Source organism: Macrobrachium rosenbergii, chromosome 8 (genome assembly GCF_040412425.1).
Source record: "Macrobrachium rosenbergii isolate ZJJX-2024 chromosome 8, ASM4041242v1, whole genome shotgun sequence".
NCBI classification, from domain to species: Eukaryota; Metazoa; Arthropoda; class Malacostraca; order Decapoda; family Palaemonidae; genus Macrobrachium; species Macrobrachium rosenbergii.
Window position 1 is genome coordinate 20,254,364 of NC_089748.1, and position 23,408 is coordinate 20,277,771.

Here is a 23,408-nt window from a genome sequence, read left to right on the forward strand (position 1 = left end):
AAGAAAACCAATGAGATGGCTTTTTGTCTCTCCGTCCACACTTTTTCTTTCCGCCCTCAGATCTTAAAAACTACTGAGGCTACAGGCCTACAAATTGGAATGTTGATCAACCACCCTCCAATCATCAAACATACCATATTGCAGGCAGCCCTCTAGCCTCGGTATTTTTTATTTTATTTAAGGTTAACGTTAGCCATGATCGTGCACCTGGCACCGCTTTAGGTAAAAGTAGGTATACCTTCGTTTAACCAGACCACTGAATGCCAACAATACAGGCCACCACCGGGCTGTGCCTGAAAGTTTCAGGGGCCGCGGCTGAGAGTTTCAAACAGCATTATACGCTGTACAGAAAACTCGATTGCGCCGAAGAAACTTCGGCGCACATTTTACTTGTTTTTTTTTTTTTTTTTTTTTTTTTATTTATTTAGTAATCATAGCTCTTGGTATGGAAAAGACCTAAGGTGAAAATGTGCACCTCTTTCCGTCAGAATTTCTTTACCAAAATGAAAGTAATTTTTAAAAATTTCTTCACAATAGATGATAAGCACTCTAAAAAAGCAGGCGTATTTTCATTTCTGTTTACACACACATACCATGTTTAATGCTTCCTGGGCAAGACAGTTGTAAAATATAAATGACTGCATCGGTGTTGAATATTTTTTCCATGATGGCCAAAAGAATCGTAACAGTCGTAACTGCAGATAGGAGGGAGAGAGGAGGGGGGGGGGAGGGAGAAAGGAATAACAACTCAACTCTTTCTGTAAATCAGATAGAATTGAGATTCTCACCTGAACGCCTCTCTATGTACTGTTAACATTGCTGAATAACATTTTTTTGTTTATCCACGTGATCCTGTTCATAAATGAGAAAGCTAATTTTCTTTAGTCGCTTATCAAAATCATCTATGGTGTTTTCGTCAACTTTTTTCATACGTCACCACTCACCAGTGTCTCCTTCCATCTTGTTTGTCCAACTTCCTTGACCATCCTGTCTCCCAATATCACTTTTCTCCTTTTGTTTACTCTCTCTCTCTCTCCCTCCATCTCTCTCTCTTTCTCTCTCTCTCTCTCTCTCACACACACACATTCTAATTTTGCTCATGTCACTACTTTTGCATTTTGCTAATAGAAATTAAAACAATATAGATCTCACACAGTTGCCATTAGTTACAAATATTTTCAAGTTATGAAGGTTAACTGCATATAGTGAAACAAACTGAAGGTTACACTAGAAACATTTTCCAAGTTCCATCGCGTACTTCATCCCTTCTCTTCACCTCTTCCCCATTCTCTCCCCGTCACTGGCTAGCCTCTTGCATTTTTATGTAATATTTACGATCTCATTGTATGCTGTAGAACAGATACGAGGGGCGTTCAATAGGTAATACAACATAATTTTTTTCTCGGCCAATTTTCGTTCCAAAAATTTTTAATTTTGTGTGCGACCTTCTTATGCGTTCCCGCGTTATGTCATGTATTTTCTTTAATCTCTGTTAGACGGCTGCACTATAATCAGTTATCAAAGTACGTTCCAAACAAAGAGCAGAGACAGAATTCCTTTTGGCGGAAAAAGAGACCGTCACAAATATTCACAGGAGCTTGCAGCGTGTCTACAGAGACCTGGCAGTGGATAAAAGCACTGTGAATCGTTGGGCTGCGTGTCATCAGAAGAACTATTGAACAAGGAAATCTGCCTAATCTCCCGCTCCCTGGCCGGCCGCACACAGCTGTGAAGCCTTCAATTGTGGTGCATATGGACACTGTTACTCGAAGTGATCGGTGAATCATAGCCAAAAACTCGCTGCTCAACTTGATATCTTTGTCGGTTGTGCCGGCATAATTTTCCACAACTTCGGGTGATCAAAAGTTTGTACCCGCTTTGTTTATCTGCACGTTCCACTGACGCGGTCGCAGCTGAATGCGACCGGCCAGGGCGCGGGTGATCAGACAGAATTCTTTGTCCTTCTTCTTCTGATGATAGAGACACTACGCCCAACGATTCACAGTGCTTTTATCCACTGCCAGGTCTCTGTAGACATTCTGCAAGCGTCAGTGAATGCTCGTATTTGTGATGGTCTCTTTTTTTTCGCCAAAGGAAGTCTCTCACTGCTCTATGTTTGGAACATACCTCATTCACAAACCTCCTTTTGATAGACCATTATACTACAGCCGTCAATAGGAAATTGATGAAAATACATGACATGACGCAGGAATGGTTAAGGAAGTCGCACACAAAATGTCAATTGTTTAATGAAAAAATTATGTTGCATTATTTGTTGAACGCCCCTCATATTAGGTTAGGCGACGTCAAACATTTAAAACCAGCATGAAATTCTGTTTAACAGAAACCTGTTGCATACGCTGTATGCTACATTTATTATGAATGGTTGGTGTTTGACTTTTGCACAGCAGTATGTTGTATTAAGAATATTATATTGTATTAAAATTTACGGGTGTCACTTATGATTATATAAGTAAAACGGCACGTTAAGATATACGAGGATGAATTTATACCTCGTTAAATCTTTGTTACCTAGCACTCTCCAACAAAACTACACACAGACACACCCACACAAACATATCTATCTGACTCGTGGCAGTTCCGACAAATCACATTTGATTGGTCAGTGCGAACTGACAGTTTGAGCTTCAAGTGTATTGAGGCTGTAGGAAAAGTCAGTATATAACAGACATCAGTTTTACAGATATCAGTGCAAACATAAGGGAATTCATTATATATAACATTATTTGGACATGATACGAAAAGGTAAGCTGCATTCCTTTCTCTCCTCAAATGAGTTGCTTAAAGAATTTTGAGCATTTCAATCATAGGCAGCTCTTGGTGGTATCACATCGATATAATCTCCTTGGTCTAATATATCTCGTGAAACTAGTAGGAATTTGATAGTATGTTGTCACAGAATAACCTGATGGCTAACAAAGATTTAGTCGTTCATGAATGTAAAATTTCAGTGTTCATGAATTATGGACATGTATGCCTTTAGATAATAAACAAGGGGCTAGTGTGTGTATTAATATGTGGTATTCAGTGGCAGATGTTGAGGAATCATATAATATGGTATATGCATCAGGCGTTCTTTTTCCCCTCTCACGATAAGGATATGAGTTACTTTATTAATATTTTTACATGCTAATTTTTTTCGGTAATGTTTAAATTACTGATAAGGGAAAGGGCTATTTCTTCTGTGGAGAAGGAAAACGTATGTGGCAAGCCGTTAGAGATTAAGAACTTTTTCTTTTTCAAAGCGGCGTCTTTCCTTTCACAAAAGTTTTGTCTCAAGGCGATTTATCTAGTTTGGTGAAATCTTGGAAAACCCTTTGAATTTGATTGTTATAATGTCTGTTAATTCATTCCTACTCGTACAAACACGCATCAGTGTATGTGCAAGTATAAGATTTTTTTTAAACATACTGCTCAAGATTTTTATGCGCGTGCTTCTGTGTATAAAAGATTCTTCGTACTTAAACAAAACCTCGTCTCCCACACACCTTATCTGGCTAAACTTCTCGTTTCCACCATTGTTACTTACCCAAAGAAAGTATCTTTTTTCGCCTTTATATTTGCAGCAAATGCTCCTAACCGATAAATGTTTTTCAACTCCCAGTTCCTGAAGGTATTCATTCTCTCTCTGGCTGCAGTAATGCGCTCCTCCTCTCTCTCTCTCTCTCTCTCTCTCTCTCTCTCTCTCTCTCTCTCTCTCTCTCTCTCAAGTAAAGATAAATAATCCTGCCTTCGATAATGGAGCGAAATTGCTCGACTAACTTTGTTTCAGTAACTTTCCTTCTCCTTTTGTATTTTTCGCTTTGTTTTGTCTGATTTTTTTTCTGATCGATTTGAATAGGAATTTTTGCTTGTATTCTTATTTGTGTCTGCATAACTGTATTTTTACCCATGGCAATCGTCTTTCTGTTCAAGTATAATAAAAGAAGTTTGGGAATTATAGATCTTCATGCGTGCACTTTAAAGTCTGTAAAGTCCACTGCTTGCTTTCTGCCTGCTGTCTACCAGTTTTTTTCCAGTTGCGAAATGGCACAATGTTTTAACATTAATTCGTTTCCCCTAAAAACTTCGAGCCCTGCGAAAAGTCAGAAAAATGATTACTGCCATATTCCTACATAACTGCTATATCATGAAGGAACTTCATACACTTAGACTAAGAGCTTATCTCAGTGGCATATTGAGCACCCTGCACTATTCACTTGCATCAGTCACATGCTCTCTCCTTTTCTGGATGTTGAGGGGCCCCGTGTTCACTTTTCATCTGCCTAAGGTTTATTAGGTATTCTCCCTGTCCTCTCAGCACTTTCGAATTGTGCTCTCTTCAACCTCCTATCATCCTCCTTTATTTCTAAATGAGAGAACATCATAAAACTCTATAATTCTTCCTTTCAACTACACTAGAATTTTTTATCACTTCTTTTTATTAGGAAATTTGTGATATTCATGTCTTTTTATGCAACACATACTAAACAAAGAGTTTATCTCCAAAGATTCAACTTGTTTTCTCTCATTTGTATTCAACTTCCATGCCTTACTGGCCTAAGGTTGGAAGAAAGCAAATCTAAACTTGGCGTTTATTTCGTGGACTATCAATTTTAAACGCATGAAAGAGACCATAGTTACTGGAACGGTGAATGTGAGAAGTTATATGGACATTATTCTGAAGGCTGAGAGAAAGAGCGTGAATTGTACTTGTAATGATCTTGCATCTGGTGTACGCAGCTTTAAGCATAGCTGCATAATGGAAATCAGCTCTGGATCTCCTCCACTTCCATGCGTTGATGCCACTATGCTTATACTAGAGGCTCCCGTCTTTAAACGTCCGGGCTTCATTTCTCTTTACCAAGCACTTACTCTCTCGTCTTCCTTTCGCCATTACTTACCACCTATATGCCTTCCATCTTCATCCCTGTCAACCATACACAACCTCTTCCTTTGTCTATCTTTCTTACACCTGCCCTCCTATTTCCTAGCCTCGTTCTTTTCCCAGTTCCCCATTACATCTCTCCTCTTATTCCCAGTGTTCTTACACCTTCCTTTATCTTTCTACCTTTACTTACCCAATAACTCCAAGTTAACATCGCCTCATTTCCCACCATTCCGAAGAAGACACTTTACGCGCCATTACGCTCACATTATTGCAACTTCTTTTGCAGGCAAAGAGCATCGCGAAATAATTTTTCAGCACATACAGTATCTATTTCCTTGTTTAAGATTTTGGTAATCATTAACGTTTGAAAACAAAAAGCCTGACGAAATACCTTTTAGCACGTTTCTTTTGATGTTTTCTTTTTATTAAAATAAATGTAGAACCATATTCCACAAAGCCTCTTGCCATCAGAAAGAGGTGTCTTATAAATACTGGTTTATCAGTATAATTGATTCCATGATCACTGTTGCTTGTTTGGTTGAGGATAAAGAACTACTATCCATTTCAGGGACCGCGAGTCATCGTTTTTCTCAAATATCTTTCATACTAATTATTTGATCTAAATAGTACTTTGACACAGTGTACAAGACACCTCCCGCCAATTTTTGGCAATATAGTGCATTGTCAAATGGTTTTAGTTAAGACGATTACTCTTGACTTACATGGTATTGCCAAGCATCGCCAACCTATGCATTCGAACGTCCTTTATCCCCATCCCATCCCTCCCTCTCCCTTCCCCTGCTCATCCCTCAACTAACTTTCCTGGCCTCTCCATCTCCGACCCCTCCTTTCCTGTCTATTTGGGGGATAGCGGACGTTCCATTGCGTAGAATAGTCCTGCTGACTCATGCGACTTTGCCTTTAAAAGTCAAGAGTCAACGCCTTAACTAATGACAATGCATTATATTATCAAAACTTAGCCGGAGGTGTCTTGTACACTGTGTCAAAGTACCATTTAGATCAAATAATTAGTTAGAAAGATAATTGATAAAAACGATGACTCTCGGTCCCTGAAATGGATAGTAGTCCTATCCGGTATTTAGTTGTGGGTGTTCTCCGCGCCTCTGTCCTCTCCTCAGCAGTTTTCCTCCATCAGTATTACAGCTTTAGCAGATTTAATGGAGGTATATGGGTGGGAAAAGTATTTTGTTATGCTGGACGATGTCAGAGGATGGAGGGTATCCCCAGTTTGGAAGACGAAAAGTAAGTTGTGCATCATTCTCTCAGTGTGCTTTTATATTGAACTAGCAAAATCTTCAGATTACTGTATTCTGTGTTTACCTCTGACAAGGAGGTTATGTTTTTGGTTCGATTCGTTTGTCTGTTTCTTGTTTAACACGATTACGCAGGAAATGAGCCGTAGATTTTGAGGAAAAGTTTTCCCAAAGTAGTTCTCTTCACTAGCAAAATCTGCATCGGTTATGGAGAAAGATTGTAACCTTTGGTCTTTCAGGGCCGTTCAAAAGGCAAATTGAAATTTAACGGCAGGATTTCAAGGTCAAAATCATACATATAGGTCTTAGGTCAGAAGGGGTGGTAACCTTCGCCATAACCTTTGAATTATAGGACAGGAAGCCTTCATGTAAAACATGCTTAAACTATTTGTGATGACAATGTGTAGACCGAAATCAAAGGTGAAATGCAAATTTAACCTTGTCCAAATCACTGAACTATACAAGACGAAATTGCAGTGAGGTCAAGTTAAAGGTCTGGAAGGTCTATGATTACAGATAATTGTCATAAAATTTGATCAGATTTTAAACTACATGCAAAAGAAATCTGTTTTGACATTACTACTCCACTAATGTAGACGAAACGCTGAACAAGTTAAAGGTAAGTTCAAGGCCACGGTCATATATGGATGTCAACTATCAGCTAAGAATAAAAGAAGCACAACACAGGAATTTCATAGCCAGGTGGGTGAGGAAATTTAAGGAAACAGGTTCTGTTATTGATAAATTACAGTCTGCTAGACTATGCATTGATGAATGAACTGTAGCATCTGTAGATTTGATGCATCTGGATTCTCTACGCTTTCATTTAAAATTTCCCTGCAGAATCTTATTCACGGTAAATTTGGAGGCCTCATTTCCAAAGATGCTCGTCTTAGACTCTTTCTCGGACTTCTTTCAGAGGATTGTTCTACTGATGCTACAGCTCCTTCATCAACCCATGGTCTCCCAGACCGTGGTTTAAAAGTAACAGAAGCTGTTTCCTTAAATTTTTTCATCCACCTGGCTGTACAATTTCTGTGTGGTGCTTCTTTACTGTAGTGTGTTGTAAACTTTCTATAGACAATGATAGTACATTTTAGCTCAGCCAACCAAAGAGCGCAGCTTACTTTCTCTTCTAGTGAAGCCATGGGTCAACAGCAGTTCTGGACATGAAGTCGTTTTTAAGTTTCAGAAATTGTGAAAAATATTTGATAAAACAAACAATAAATAAAACTTCAGGTGAACAGAAAAGCTAGTCACAAAAAGCTTTCATATCCTTTTTACAAATTAAATCTATCACGTACAGTATGGTTACGAAGCTGCAAGTATTTCAAATTGCACCAGGACTTTATGGACACCCTGTACAGTACATTATATTATATATATATATATATATATATATATATATATATATATATATATATATATATATATATATATATATATATATATATATATATATATATATATATATATATATATAATATATATGACTTTTATCACATCACCGTGATTCATATACAATCAGTAAGCTACAAACGTCCTTTAATATCCAATTCGCTCTACCTCGGAAATAATATATTTTCATATATGTTATCGAAGGGAATTTTTTAGTTGATAATAAGTTCGTCGTCCCGTGGGCTCGAACCAACAAAGGACAAAAATTCAGGACTACAGTGGACGCTTTAATCCACACGGCCAACAAGTGAGGTATAAGTGGATATCGGCTCCCACCTACAAATCCCCGTCGAACTAAGTAGTGCAGCAGATTGCTGTAAAAATCGTTCAGATAGTGAAACAAGCATGAAATTTAGCACAAACATTCCTAAGACTACGCTCTCTTAGAAAAGGGCGCTGGCCACCTGAAAATCCAAGATGGCGGCTATTTTTCAAAATGGCCGCCATCTATGTTGAGATTCACTGGTTTGGGAGCATCTATTGGATGGAATATGCCAGTTTTTTTTTTTTAAACCTCGACTTTTAGGTTATAAAAATGTTCCATACCACACATTTTATTGAAAACCCTTACTAAATGAATTGTAACCAAGATGGCGTACAAAATGGTTGCCATAAAAGTTTTTTTTTCTATCCACAGCGCTAGCAGAACATAGAGACCAACTGTTTTTATTTAATGGTATATTCATGTGATCAGACAGTTTAACTAATATGCTATTTTCAACTGAAATAGTAATGGTATGGTCACATACAACATTGTGTCTAAGACTGTAACCATAAAAAGAAAAGAAAGAAATACGGACTAAACGCAACCAATCTATGTATAGGTCTCTCAACCTACACCTTTGAAAAATTCGAGGATAAGAAGGTAGGCATAGCATGACACGTTGGATGCTCAAGCTAGATTATCTACTGAAGAGGGCAATATTTATCTAGACTTCACATTTGCAAGTGCACAGAGCTGTGCAGGGAAGACCCAGCTTGTAGCACTTGCACCTTTCCCGACAGCCTGCTTTGCATCCACTTTTGGTAAGCTGTTGGCAACTCTTGGCTAAGGGCGAGTTGGTTGTCCAGAGGACTTGCCATGCTTCACCAGACTTTTGCCATCCCCACTCAGCAGGGTTCTCTGGCTGTGGCTGACACTGGGTGGCCTGCCCCCACACACAACCAGCCTGGTACGCAGCACGCTTGGTGTGTTGGAGGAGAGCTCCTGGTTGGTGGAATGGCCTCATATGCCCTTTGTTTTCTGGCAAACATATCAAGTCCAGCCTCATCCACAGTGCCAGCAGTGCTGGATCTTTCATACATAAGTATGACAAACCTCTCCAGGACCTTCAGGTCACTCTCTTCCACTCTGAGAGGGTAGTGACTCAGTTTGGAGAACACAGTGGAGGCCTCTGGAAAGATGTTCCATGTCTGCCAGGCGGTCTTCTTGCCCTTGCTCGGAAGGCTGACACTGTATCACAGCCTGTGAACGCATGGAAGAAGAGCATGCCATTCACCTTCTCCTGGCCCAGAGAGTTGCACAGGTCATGCACAGCAATCCAGCGCAGGCTCTGGCCTTGGCCAAATGCCACCCATAGCTTCTCTAGCCCTAGATTGTGGAGAGTGGAGAAAGCACTGACTGCAACGACAAGAACATCTGTGTCATTTGCTTTAACCGTGATGGTCTTGGCTCCATGTTCTGTGGCATATTTGGCATGGAGAAAGATGCGGGTGTCAGCTTCCTCATGAGAGCACTTTTCCAGTCCCTGAAGACTAGCCTCATGAGTGCTGAGGACAGCAGACCCTTTCGTGGCAATGACAACATTTGTGGCAGACATCTGGGCAACTTTGTCTGCCAGGAACTGGAACAACTCTGTCTTGTTGGCATCGTGTCTTAGGAAATTGCGCCAGTTGGATGGAATTGTGTTCTTGTCTGTCACCTTGCGCCTTCCTCCTTGACCACGTTGGAGCCTGGTCTCAGCTTTGAGGCTGGATGTATTGTATACATCAAATACAAGATGTGATGATGTGTACTTGCTGCTATAGGATTGTATCACAGGCAAGAAGTCGCAAAGTGCATAGCCCTCAAAGGTCTTTCCTTTCTTTGGTGGCAAGGCATGGACCAAAGCTGATCCATCTACAATGAGGACATCAGTCTTTGGTTCTTTGTCTTCTAGTGTAACATGACTCTCCAGGACCGAGGTCAGCTGAGACTTCTGACATGTGTACAGCCTACCACCCTGGGAATGTTTGATTCTCGTGCTGGAAGAATTCCTGCAGATCACATTCACGGCTCTGACAGGATATAAATAGCTTTGAGAAAAGCTGGCAATCCTCCTTCAGAAGTTTCTGCTTTGACTGTTCTACAGGAGCAGCTTCTTGCCTGAAGAAGTCAGTTCTGTTCTTCTTTATCGGCTCATAGAAGGAGACTGCATTGTTTGCCAAAGAGTCTGAAAACTTCTGAAATTTAGTGTGGCCTCTGTCAAGGTGTGTCTGTAGAAGTTCTGCTGAGCTGGGGTGGGCAATGTCTTTGTTGTCAATGGAATACAGATCCTGGCTCTCTTCCTGAAAAGGACTTCCCAAGTGTTGCAAAGCCAATGACAGCTTGCTGACTCTCTCCAAGAATGTCTTCTGCGCATGAGGTGTTTGTTCATGGTGTGTTGTCTGCTCATTAGACTCCTTACTTTGAACCTCTGTTTCGTATGCAGACACCAAGCGGATGATCTCTGGGCCAGCCACCATCCATCTTCTGAGTGCTGACGGATCTTCAGTCAGCCCAATGGCTCCGCCATCAGCCTTTATAAAGGCATTGGTCTGCTCATGAGCTTGGTCAGAGCCATTGCTGAGAACTGGCGACTGGTCTTGTGCACAACAAAGTTGCCAGCCTTGAACTCCTTGTGCAACTCTGGGTGTGAACTCTCTAGGGTAAGCATGTCCCTGAGGTGAATAGGCAGCCAACGAGCATAGTTTGTATTATTGTTGGAAAAGAAGTAGGGTATCAGCTCATGCAATGCCTGGCAGTAGAGGACAAAATTGGCCTCACGGAAGGACCTGATGAGTAGGAATATCACAAGTTCCATAGACAACACCATGTGCCAGAAGTGGAACTGTGGACTCTGCTGTCTTCAGAAGGTCACACCACTCCTCAAACTCTAATGCCTGCTCATTGTTGTTTGCTTTCTCAGCACAGTAGTCAGTGTATGCTGTCCTCAGGAGTTTGTACAAACTAGAGGCTGTAACCTGGTGCATCTGCCGTGTCCTGGTTACACTTGCAGCTGACAGGAAGGATTCTGCAGTTCCAGATGAAGCAACTCCTGCCTCCACCAGAGCTCCTGTCCAACCACTGCCATGAAGAAGAGTACCAAGAGATGTCATTGCTGCCATCTCAATGTGCAGACCACCAAACATTACCAGATACTTGTCTTCGCCATACTGATCAGGCCACTGCCACTGCACCTGCTTTGCTACGGCATAGATTGGCTGATCAGCTGTGATTATGGGTATCTGGCCAGGTTCAGAAAATCAGTGACATCCTGCACTTTCTGCATCACGTGTTTGATCGTAGCAACAGAATGAGCCTGATCACGCAGGAGAGGAAGCAATGAAGTTATGGTTACTTCAAATTCTGGGCTTCTCTTCATTGAAGCGTGATGAGCTGACCACGTCAGATTCACTGCATCATCTATTTCCTGGGTGACTATGACCTTGTCTAGCCACTGATACTCCAGTGCAAGCTGTGGCCCCAAGATATCTGTGGGTGGCTTTGGTATTGCAGTGTTTGGTGGCACAGGGTTCTTTGTTTGAAAGGAAGCTGGTGAGATGTTTGTGAATGTGTCCGGCAGTTCAGGCACCGACCTCACTTTCTCAGGTGCAAACTTTAGTTGCTGTCTTTCCTGTCCAGTGTTCTCCTTGGTGGGGTGCTGAAATATGGAGATGCTAGTTCCATGGAAGGAGGTAGTGGCAGTAGTTGCAGATGGGTTGTGGTCGATGTTGTCCATCACTGCAGTGGTGAACAACCCTTTTCGCAGTACTGGGGACAGACCACACCCTCCTCCACATATTTGCTAACTGTGGCATCTCCTAACTGTGCAGAGACCTCCAGTACTCTGTCATAAGAGATACTGAGGCCATACTGATGTAGCATTTCAACCAGGTTTCTCTTCCTGGTTTTGGCATAGACTGAGAGTCCCATGTAGACTGGGAATGGTGTTTCTCTGTCTTTGGAGTGTCTATGAGTTGTTGCTCCTCTTTGTATCGGGAGTAGCAGTTGAACTGCATGAGCTGTGCAATGGCCTGGTCTGACTTTGATGCTCCAAATCGTAACTGTGACTTGATGTCAGCCCCATGCTCAACCATCCCTACAAACTGGAGCAGGAGGAGGCACAGAATTTCGTACACAAGCCTCAGAAAATGTGCCATCAAACCGTGACTGATGATCAAGTATAGACTTTCTGAGAATATTTGCTGCTTTAGCAATGATAACTGCCTCTGAAAGATCAGATGATTGAGCAAGTGCTTTTCCCACATCCTTTTGAAATGCAAGTAATACATCTCTGCCAGATTTATGAGCCTCAAGTTCTGGAATTTCTGCCAGAAGTTTGTCTTTGAGTCTCATGGAATTTACACTTGGTGACTCTACACCTAATTGTTCCAGACGTTGTTGGTAGAGGTGGCAAATATCTGCCAGCTGAAATGTGACTGGATCATCTGAACAAAGGTTGTTTTTCAACAATGTATGTCATCAGTTCTGACAGAACTAGTGGATACACATCTGATTCTGACTCAGTGCTACCTTGGTCTTTCTCAAGGCTCCTCAGGTAGGACCTTTTTCTGTTGTAGAGGGCACAAAGACAGGCATGGTGATACTTAAACTCCTGTGCAATGACATCCCCACCAGTCAACTTAGCAAGGAGCTTGCCATCACTAAGTATCTCTGCACATTCACGCAATTTCAAGTCAAGGCCCTTAGTACTAGCCTGTCTGAGATCAGATGCAGGTGCCACTTCCTCACAGAAAATGCAAACTTCATTGTCATGACTGGTTCGGCGCAGTTTTGCACGACTAGTCTCAGTGTTGCTGGTCTGGTCATTGGATTGTCGCTTTTGCACGGTCCAGTTTAGTGTTGTTAAACAACAAGCGACAGTTCACATGGTATTTTGCTGCATTTTTTCCTGAGAGTGGCCTCTATGCCATCACCTTCACCCAGCCTTGCTGGATCCATTATCAGTGGCATTTCATTAATTTCACTGAACATGGGAATGTTCCTTGCCAGCATTGTGTACCCATCATGGTCTAGGACATGATGACTTGGAGGTGATGTCAAGTGCTCACCTCTTTTGTCCTTCTGACAAAGACAACACAAACTCAGTTTGTTTTTCTACTGCTCAATATTGGATTGGCATCACATTCTGCCATGATTTCACTTTTGATTAAGGCCGAGGGGTTATCCTTTTACCACCTTAAACAAAGCACACATTCCTGTATGGGATTCAACTAGGTTCGGTCTCCCTACACCTAGCCCGATCATTCATCCAGTGCCATTTAAGTCCCGTGTGATCTGTACACCATCCGGGTAAGTACATGAACCATCATGTACAGCCCCATACCCTTGGCTCGGCTCTCCCGTGCTGGCACATCCTGTCTATTCAGGTGCGGCTATCTAACTATAGCTGGTCTGGGGCTGTTAGAAAGCATTTGGGACACTAAACTAAACTATACTACAACTACTAGTCTAAGACTACAGGATTAGTAAAGCTGGATTAGCTGGCACTGAACCCCATGCTGAGTTACACAGCAGTGATGTCACCAGTGTGCCCTGGTTGTGTGCAGACATACACTCTTTTACATTTATTAATTTTCCTTCAAAATTGATGAGTTATTCGAAAGAGATGGCCTCATTAGGATCTAAAACCACAGAAACCAAGATCCATGCTTAAAACGATAATTGTTGAACGGGCATTATTTCTCATTATAATTATTGTTTCTACCTTTTCTTGGCAGCCATATAGCCCCCATATTTAAAGGTAAACTGTACTGGGAAGCTACAGAAACATAATATTCACAAGAAATAGTATGGAAGAGCTTTACCATATTGCTAGAAGCAAATACATGCCATTCTAGTGAAAAAATTAGCCAAAATCTGTCGATACTGGCCGCCATCTTGGAATTTGGCCGCCATATTAAATTTTTTTGCGTGGCCAGCGCCTTTTTCTGATAGAGGGAACTTTAAAGAGCACTTGTGCAAAATTTCATGCTTGTTTCACTATCTGAACGATTCTTATGAAATATGCAATTATCTGCTGCACTTGTTTGTATTTTAGAGACGATATCCACCCACCTCTGCCATGTTAACCGTGCAGTGCGTTTGTCGCACGCAGCCATATTATGACTTTTTATCACATCACCGTGATTCATATACAATCAGTAAGCTACAAACGTCCTTTAATATCCAATTTGCTCTACCTCGGAAATAATATATTTTCATATATGTTACCGAAGGGGAATTTGTTAGTTGATAATAAGTTCGTCGTCCCGGGGGCTCGAACCAACGAAGGACAAGAACTCAGGACTACAGTGGACGCTTTAATCCACGGCCAGCAAGTGAGGTATAAGTGGATATCGGCTCCCACCTACAAATCCCCGTCGAACTCAGGTGTTTGTATTTTAGAGACGATATCCACCCACCTCTGCCATGTTAACCGTGTAGTGCATTTGTCGCACGCAGCCATATTATGACTTTTTATCACATCACCGTGATTCATATACAATCAGTAAGCTACAAACGTCCTTTAATATCCAATTCGCTCTACCTCGGAAATAATATATTATTATCAACTAAAAATTCCCGTTCGGTACCATATGAAAATATATTGCCGAGGTAGAGCGAATTTGATATTAAAGGACGTTTATTTTTTGATTATATATATATATATATATATATATATATATATATATATATATATATATATATATATATATATATATATATATATATATGTTTGTGAGAAAGATGAGCATGTAGAGGAGGAGGAGAGGTTTGAAAGATATAGGAGTACGACACAGGAGTAACCACTATATCAAACATAACGATTTGAATATATATATATATATATATATATATATATATATATATATATATATATATATATATATATATATATATTTATATATATATATATTTAAATATGTATATATGTATATATATATATATATATATATATATATATATATATACATATATATATATATATATATATATATATATATATATATATATATATATATATATATATATATATATATATGTATATGTTTGTGAGAAAGATGAGCATGTAGAGGAGGAGCAGAGGTTTGAAAGATAGGAAGTCCTATAGGAGTACGGCACAGGAGTAACCACTATATCAAACATAACGATTTGAATAGTTTCCATAAATTCCAAGACAACAATTAATTAACCGCTTTCAGTGTTTCTTTTTCGCTTTTCTTTAGCGTCAGTTCAACCATAACAGCCTATATCTTCATTCTACGACCCTTCCGATTAACTGCGTTCCTTTTCCTCTGTATGTTTTCATACATTTTTTTTTCTCTTTTTATCGTCTTCTCTGCCAGTGAGTTCTCGTCGCCGGCTTTTGGATACAGAGTTGTTTATTATTTTTTCTCTCTATAAATATCCGGGATCGCATTCCTAATTTCCTTGATTTAATGTTCTTTTTTTGTAATTTACGACTTTGCTTTGTTTATAGTTAGTCTTAATTCCTAATCACTATCATTTTGTTATGTTCTTTTACTTTTTTTCATTACTAGCGAAGAACTTATAATTGGAAAAGTTGTTTGAACTATCCCTTTCATCTGCCTCCAGGAGGGTAACAACAGCCCCTTCCATGTTTGACGTTTCCGTCTACGAGCCAATTAGAAGTAATTATGTCTATCCAGTTATAATTGTAAGTTATCTTTACAAAAGAATAAACGTGTTTTAGTGTTCTTTTGATAATAATAATAATAATAATAATAATAATAATAATAATAATAATGTTAAAACAAAATAAACAAGGTGCTACTAAAGTTCCATTCCACCATTAACGAATAATAATCCTTAAAACAAAAGTAGTGAAATACACATTCTGAAGACTCAACAGTATAGTCAACTGTGATTCAGACAGTTATCGTCACCCTCAATTTCATTTTCATGTCTTCTGGGGAGGCAAAGCAAGGTATATATCAATAAATCATGGGAAAGGTACATTATGCACCAAAGACTTTTATTGGGAAACAAAACAAAACAAGAAAAAGAGTCATAGTAACAGCAGACTAGAGACTTTTGTTTTTAACGTCACTCTAGCGTTCGTCCTTTCAGATAATGAGGCAGCCAATATGAAAAAACGAAACTAGTTTGAACCCTTTCTGCCATAGGATCTTGATTGCTGGCCAGTGTTGCTTTTAAATTTGTATACCTTTTCGTTTGTTTGTACTCCGTACCTTCAAAATGTTTATTCACCGGGAATGTTACCTTACAATCGGTCGCTGAAGTTTGTAACAAGATATTTTATCAGCAATAGGTAGACCATTCACAGACTCCCATGAGAGGTTGAATCTGGTTTCCCCTTTTTCCTAATGGTATCTGCAATCTGGGGATTCCTGACTTATCCCTTGTTCTTATGTGTTACGATAAGAATGTTCATAAAAGAGGCGAGATATTCCCTCACGCTCGCACTCTCAACAACTGCATCAACGATCGTGGGTATCCTAAATGAATATCTTCGGAATTACATTCAGGTCATGCCTTTAAGGTAATAAATTTTGGGCTTACAATACTATGGAACATGACTAGATTCGAAGAGTCTTGGGAGTGCTGGAATCTTTGTAATCATCTTGAAGTGAACTGGGTATTATTCAACCTGGGGTCTTTATGCTTCAGCCAAAAGCCGGGACAGGGGTCACTACTTCAATAGTGAACTCTTCTGCTGTAGCTGCTGCTGAGCAATGGGTCATGTAGACTACAGTAGTTGAATATCTAATGGATATGTATGGCAGGTATGAGTACCTTCCTCCAACCTATGCCCATTAGGCGTCCTTAGGTCTCTCCTTTCTTCCTCATCTCTCACGCATCACCCCCTCCTCCTCCTCCGTATCCTTGTAAACACCTGAATTGTACTTTGTCATTTTAAAACTGCTCTTGCTCATCCCTATTCTCACTGCACCTTCATTGCACTTTCACAGTTTTGCACACTTCTTCTTCCCTCCCTTCCTTATTCACCTTCAACCTCCCCTCCTATTATCTATCCTTCAAACATTTTTTTCCATCGTTTCACCTTTGCTATATCCAACCGCTATTTCTAGTTATCCTACAACAGACTTTTGGTAACATTTTCTTTACTCCGTAATAATACTTTTGCAGGCTGTCTTTCAAAAATTCAAATTAATTTAATCGTAATAGTCTTGTGTTTATTTATTTCTACACAAAAAAGTTTTCTTACATTTTTAGATATAAAATATGACGATCTATAAACGTTTACTTTAAAAAATATGCTGTTACTTTATTTCTGGTAGAGCATTCTTCTGATAGCTTAGCTGCCTATTTATTTAGTATAGCACTTCTTTTGTAGTATAGTAATTTCATTTATTTTTATGATTCTTAATTATTCATTTACGTAAAACATACATACTTCATTTTCTTGATTGAATTTATGGGCTTGTGATTGAGCAATTTATTTCATGGCCATCGTCTGCACTTTTGATCGACTTTTGACTAATTTTTCCTTAACTTTCCCTCCTTCTTCCTTAGAATCTGAGATGACGGTTAAACGAGCGAACCTCTAAAATACAGTTAGAAAAGATTTAATGGAAGCAGTGTTTTGGCGGGCAAATGAAATAGTTTGTTGTTTGGCATATTTTTATCTGCTGTTTATTGTTATACATGGATTATTTTTCTTTCTTTGCACAATGTTTTTTTCAGGATGGGATCATTAATAGAAAGATGGAATAGTTTGTTTTGGCATATTTTTATATATATTTATTTAGTATGCTAACTATACAATACATGGATTATTATTCTTTCTTTCGTAGTATGATTTTGATTTTAAGTTTTCTTCATTCTGTTGTTATTAGCCATTTTGTCCTGCCTTTTTCTGGACTGTGTTATCTAAAGTAGACTATATATATATATATATATATATATATATATATATATATATATATATATATATATATATATATATATATATATATATATATATATGTGTGTGTGTGTGTGTGTGTGTGTGTGTGTGTGTGTGTGTGACAGCTGTGTGCTACTGAAGTCTTTCACATGTACTTCAGATATTATGACTGGATTTTTATGTACTTGACATTGTACCCTCTCTTAGATTTTGGTATTTTTCTTTTGTGTCCCCCGTAAGCAAGAATCCCAAACTCACTCTCTTTACTTATTGCATGTGTGACAGAATCTCTGTTTTCAATTCCCAGTGTTATGCAGCTATTTCCAGATGATGGTCATGAAGTTCATGTGATTAATTTTGAGTTCAGTACTGTTTTTGACAATGTGAATTGTATCTATAAGCGTTCTTAAATATAATTGCCACATCGTCGTAATTGAAATAATAAATAGAGGAAAATGCTGAAGCGAGGTTTTTATAGACAGTAAATAAATATTCTGCGTGATCGGTCGTGACTAAGATGGGGAAAAATAATTAAAGCTGCCCCAATTACCATTCCAGAAAATTAAAATATCTACATACCCTGTCCGATGCAAGTCCTTGGTTATTATGTTTTTCGCTGTTAGGGTTTCAAAGTACTTCATAACTGATTAGCAGATAGTTTGCAGAAAGATTTTACTAATGGAAATATATTATAAGACACAGACATGTCTATTAATTTTATTATTATTGCTACAGAATATGGAAAAGGTCCGAACAAGGCGCAGGTTTCTCTGACAAAGACTACATACTCTGAAGGGGGAAGAAATTGACATCTACACTGAATAGTTTAGCTTTCTTAGCGGTTAGAGTCTTTTGAATATCTTATTGGGAGGGAAACTATATGCCGGAAAATGATGAGAGGAGACCCGCTTAACAATCTGAAATTTAATAATTAAATCCTCCTGCATTTGAAAAATTTAGATTTTTTTTGGGAAATTTAAAGTAACTAACCCGAAACCCCCTTATTTTCATAATCCCACAAAACTCACAAAAAATAAATTACTCTGAGATAAATAGTTTCATGTGCATTATGGAAAAATAATAATATACATAAACTTTACTAAGAATATGAACGTCTGGCTTACATTTCTCATGATGTTCTTATTGCTCCCATGAAATGCCGGTCGCAAAATTATTACGTTGACGAAGTTTTCAACTCGTTTTTTGGATCATACAGATAGCAAGAGAGAGAGAGAGAGAGAGAGAGAGAGAGAGAGAGAGAGAGAGAGAGAGAGAGAGAGATTTTATGATGTTGAGCGAAGACTATGAAAAATATATAAAATATATAAAAAATATATAAAGAATATACACAAAATATATAAAAAATGAACATTGAAGATGAAGAAAATAAGACCTAAAACTACGAGATAATATACACCATAATAAAAGCCCTAAAAAGCATGGATCCATGAGAAAAGACGAAGTAGAAAGAAAAATGCTTAAGAGAAACTCAACGAAGGAAGAAAAGAAGTTGAAAAAGATACACACCTCCAAGGCTAGATGCCGACTTGTCTGTTGTGCCAAATGGCAGGAAACGAAGTCCATTTATGGCATCGGGAGAAACTTCTACGTGGAAAAAAAAGTTTATCGCGTCCAGAGAAGTAGAAGTAAGAGGAGAAGATATTGAGTACACGGAAGAGGAGAAGGATATGAGGAATCTTTTCTGGGATGAGTTATTGGGAAGTTTCACGTCATTTGTTTGTGTTATATGCGATAAAGAGTTCAAGAAAACTTTATTTATTATTTATATATATATATATATATATATATATATATATATATATATATATATATATATATATATATATATATATATATATATATATATATATGTGTGTGTGTGTGTGTATACAACTGAATCACGGAAATATGGAGCATGATGAATATATAAATAAAGACAAAATCCACGAAGGAAAGAGAAACAATGGAGTGCTACAAAGCCTTTCGACTTATCGTCCTTTACTTAGCAGACTGAAGAAATATAAAAATAAGTTTACAAAGAAACCTCATATGAAATACAGATGGGGATTGCAAAGGAAAAAATATGTACTGGAATTCAACATAATTGAAGAATTAGTAGAAATGGTGAACCAGGGTTCAATATTTAAGAGGTTTTACAAAGGATTAGGATCAACCATTCAGAAGCAGGGACAGGACAATTAAATGAATGTACAAGGAGGTGACTGACCACCAATAAATGTTTTAAAAGTAAAACTCAATAATTTATCTCTTTTTTTATAAACAATAACAATTTTTTCAAGATGAACATTTTTACAAATAAAAAAATAAATTAAACATACAAATAAATAGAAAATATATAAGGTAACTAATCTTTAATTAAGTCAGTGATTTTAACTTTTAGGTCATTCTTGAACATTTTTCTAATACAGGGGTCCAAATAATACATGCCAGGGCTTAGGTTAAAATCACAGCTGGAAGTAAGCTGTATAATAGCGGATTCCAAAAGATTTCTCTGAGAAAAACTTTTGATCTGGCAATCACTGAACTTTCAGTCCAATTTATCCTGTGAGAGTTTTCACTGAAATGAATGAATATAGCATTGGATGTTTGTCCAGTTTTGATGGAATACTTATGTTGTTTAATACTTACAGCTAAATCTTTGCTAAATTGGCCAATATAAAAAGAGTGATTTTATATATTATGTAGTTTTCTTTAGGGTTATTTTTTATGAACATTCCTTTTAGTGTTTTATTATAGGAAAAAACGAGGTTGACATTAAAAGATTTTAACAATGATTTTATGTTTTCAAAACCACTAAAATAAGGCAAGCTAAGAATGTTCTTAGGGGTTCTTTCTCCATGTTACTTTCACTATAAAACTTTTTGTGGGCTTTATTATAACAAAATATCTAGTATATGTGAAGGATAACGCAAATCTGCCCCTATTTTTCTTATGTATTGGATTTCTTGATCCAAATACTTGGGACTGACAATGCACAAAGCTCGGAAAAACATAGAAGAAAAAATTAATATTTTGATATTAAGGTGATGGCCTGAATAAAAATGGACACAAGCTAAGGTGTTGACTGGTTTCCTATAAATACTGAATTTGCACTGAAATGGTTCTCTATGCAATAAAACATCTAAGAAAGGGAGGCAACTGCCTTTTTCTAATTATAAATAAACTTAATGGATGGTACCTGGTTACCCAAATTAGAGAGTAAATCATTTACATCAGTACCAGCCGGCAAAATGATTTACTCTCTAACTTGAATAACCAGGCACCATCCATTAACAGTACTTATTTATAAATACTTAATTATAAGAAATATAAGGTGCTTTATTCAGACAGTCCACGACCTAAGGAAAATTTTCCTGAACTGTAAGACCACTCCTGTTTAACCTAATAATTCTGCCAGAAACTCTTGTGTTTGGATGTAGGTATTAGGAAAAGTTCTGCATTCCAGGGTTCGATGAGAGTCCCATTAGGTCTAATGATCTCGGCAGATTTGCACTTACATAGAATATAGTGTTGCACTGTGTGGCAGTGCTTCCTTTCTATAGTCATAGGAATTATACATAAGGCTGTAACGAAATTTTGTTTCAAAGATTTTGGAAATACTCGTACTCTACTTTGTATGTGTTTGGATTCTATCTAAACTCTAATAGTGATGACTCCATTTATGACTGCGTCATAAATTGAATGTGCTTTCCGTAATTATGAAAATCCTTGTGGGCAAATTTTAACTCGTTTAAAAAATTCACATGTGAATATTGAACTCACTTTTTCGACCACTCTTCACTGAACTTCTTTTTTGGAGTTTATGATTTTTTTGTTGCTATTACCAAGCAAATAACTGCTAGAGCATCGGCTGTTGACGCCATAGCTGCTACAGAGAACTGGGTAAAAAATAAAAAAAGGCTGCATTGTTAGTGATGAGGGTATACCGGCACACGTCTGCCCGTGCAGCCTGACCTGTGCAGGTATACCTGAACGCTAGTGACAGCCTTTACTTTATGAAGCAACTGATAAGGGCGCCATTAATGTTCAGGTATATTTGCACAGATTTTTTTTTTTTTCTGCGTGCGAAGGCGATTCTGTACCTGCTTCGAAACGGCCCGCGTCGACCCGCTTGAAAGTTTGTGTGGGTGTGGATAGGGTGCTTTTTTTGCTTAGGTTTCTTCCCAACCCTGGAGGAAGAGTATATTAAAGTAGGAAACAGAAAGTGCTGATTTTTATTGAATTTTAAAGTACTTAAACCTAAATTAACGAAGTATCGGATGTTGCATTAATCTATTCATAACTTCGAGGGTGAATCTCAGGTGTGGAGAAGCATGGGTGTAGGCCCATGTATTATGTTATACATGGTTATAAACCGTACAAACAAGTCAGTTTTTAAAACAATAAACATTTAATATAGCTAAGTAATGTAAAACGAGAGTATGCCTATGCGCAAGTATTCATGATGATGCATCATATATGTGATTTAGTCTTAAAAGGAGAACAAAATAATATTCGACATACTAAACGAGCAAAGTAAAACAACAGTAAACTGCTTATTTTTATTCATTGTCAGCCTATCGCCCTGTCATATGGCTTCTTTCATTAGGGTATTCCGTTTTTAATCAGATGAGTAACTTATGACAGAAGTCTTAAATAGGTTTCTTCATTCAGTCATAGGTAATTATTAGTTCTTCTTTGGAGAAGTGGTAGAGCTTTCGACTGGCACGCTGTTGGCCCAGCGTTCGACTCTCCGAGCCGCCAAAGAAGAATTAGAGGAATTTATTTCTGGTGATAGAAATTCATTTCTCGTCATAATGTGGTTCGGATTCCACAATAAGCTGTAGGTCCCGTTGCTAGGTAACCAGTAGGTTCTTAGCCACGTAAAAATAAGTCTAATCCTTCGGGCCAGCCCTAGGAGAGCTGTTAATCAGCTCAGTGGTCTGGTTAAACTAATATATACTTAACTTAACATAGGTAATTATTAACACTCGTGGGGGAAAATCTCAAATATTTAACAAATTCACGTATGAATATTGTACTTAATTTTTTTCACTAGACGCCTCATCTTGGCGTTCTTGATTTTTTTGTTCCTATTGCTTTTAACAAGCCAATTATTGCCAGAGCATCGTCTGTTGGCGCCATGGCTGCTACTGAGAACTTGATAAAAAATAAAAAGAAAAAGAAAAACCGTATAGTTGGCGTGAAGGTATGCCTGTGCAAACAGACCTTCGCTGGTGTACCTGAACGTTAGTGGCGGCCGCTAGTGAGGGTTTCAAGCGTTTAGAGCTCATTTTGGATTTTTCATTGAAAGAGTGAATTTAACAGTGGCTTTTATCTTCTTCAGTTAGCTGGAACCATCTCTCATTGTGGGTTACAGTTTATTATTGAAGTTATTAATCCGCGATTATTTAATTAAAAAACAGTGACTAGCAAGCTTCTCCTAAATATGCAAACAAGTTTCATCGATATTTTGTTCTTTTTTTAACCCAGGTCAACATTATTTATAGGATGTATCAAGAATTTAATTTTGTGTTTTACAACTCTCATTATTAATAATAATGTTTGCTTTTATGCACTCTACATTCTAATGATTAGTATTCTAAATTTCATTACAAACAAAAGGAGTTAGGATTTTAAATTTGCTTA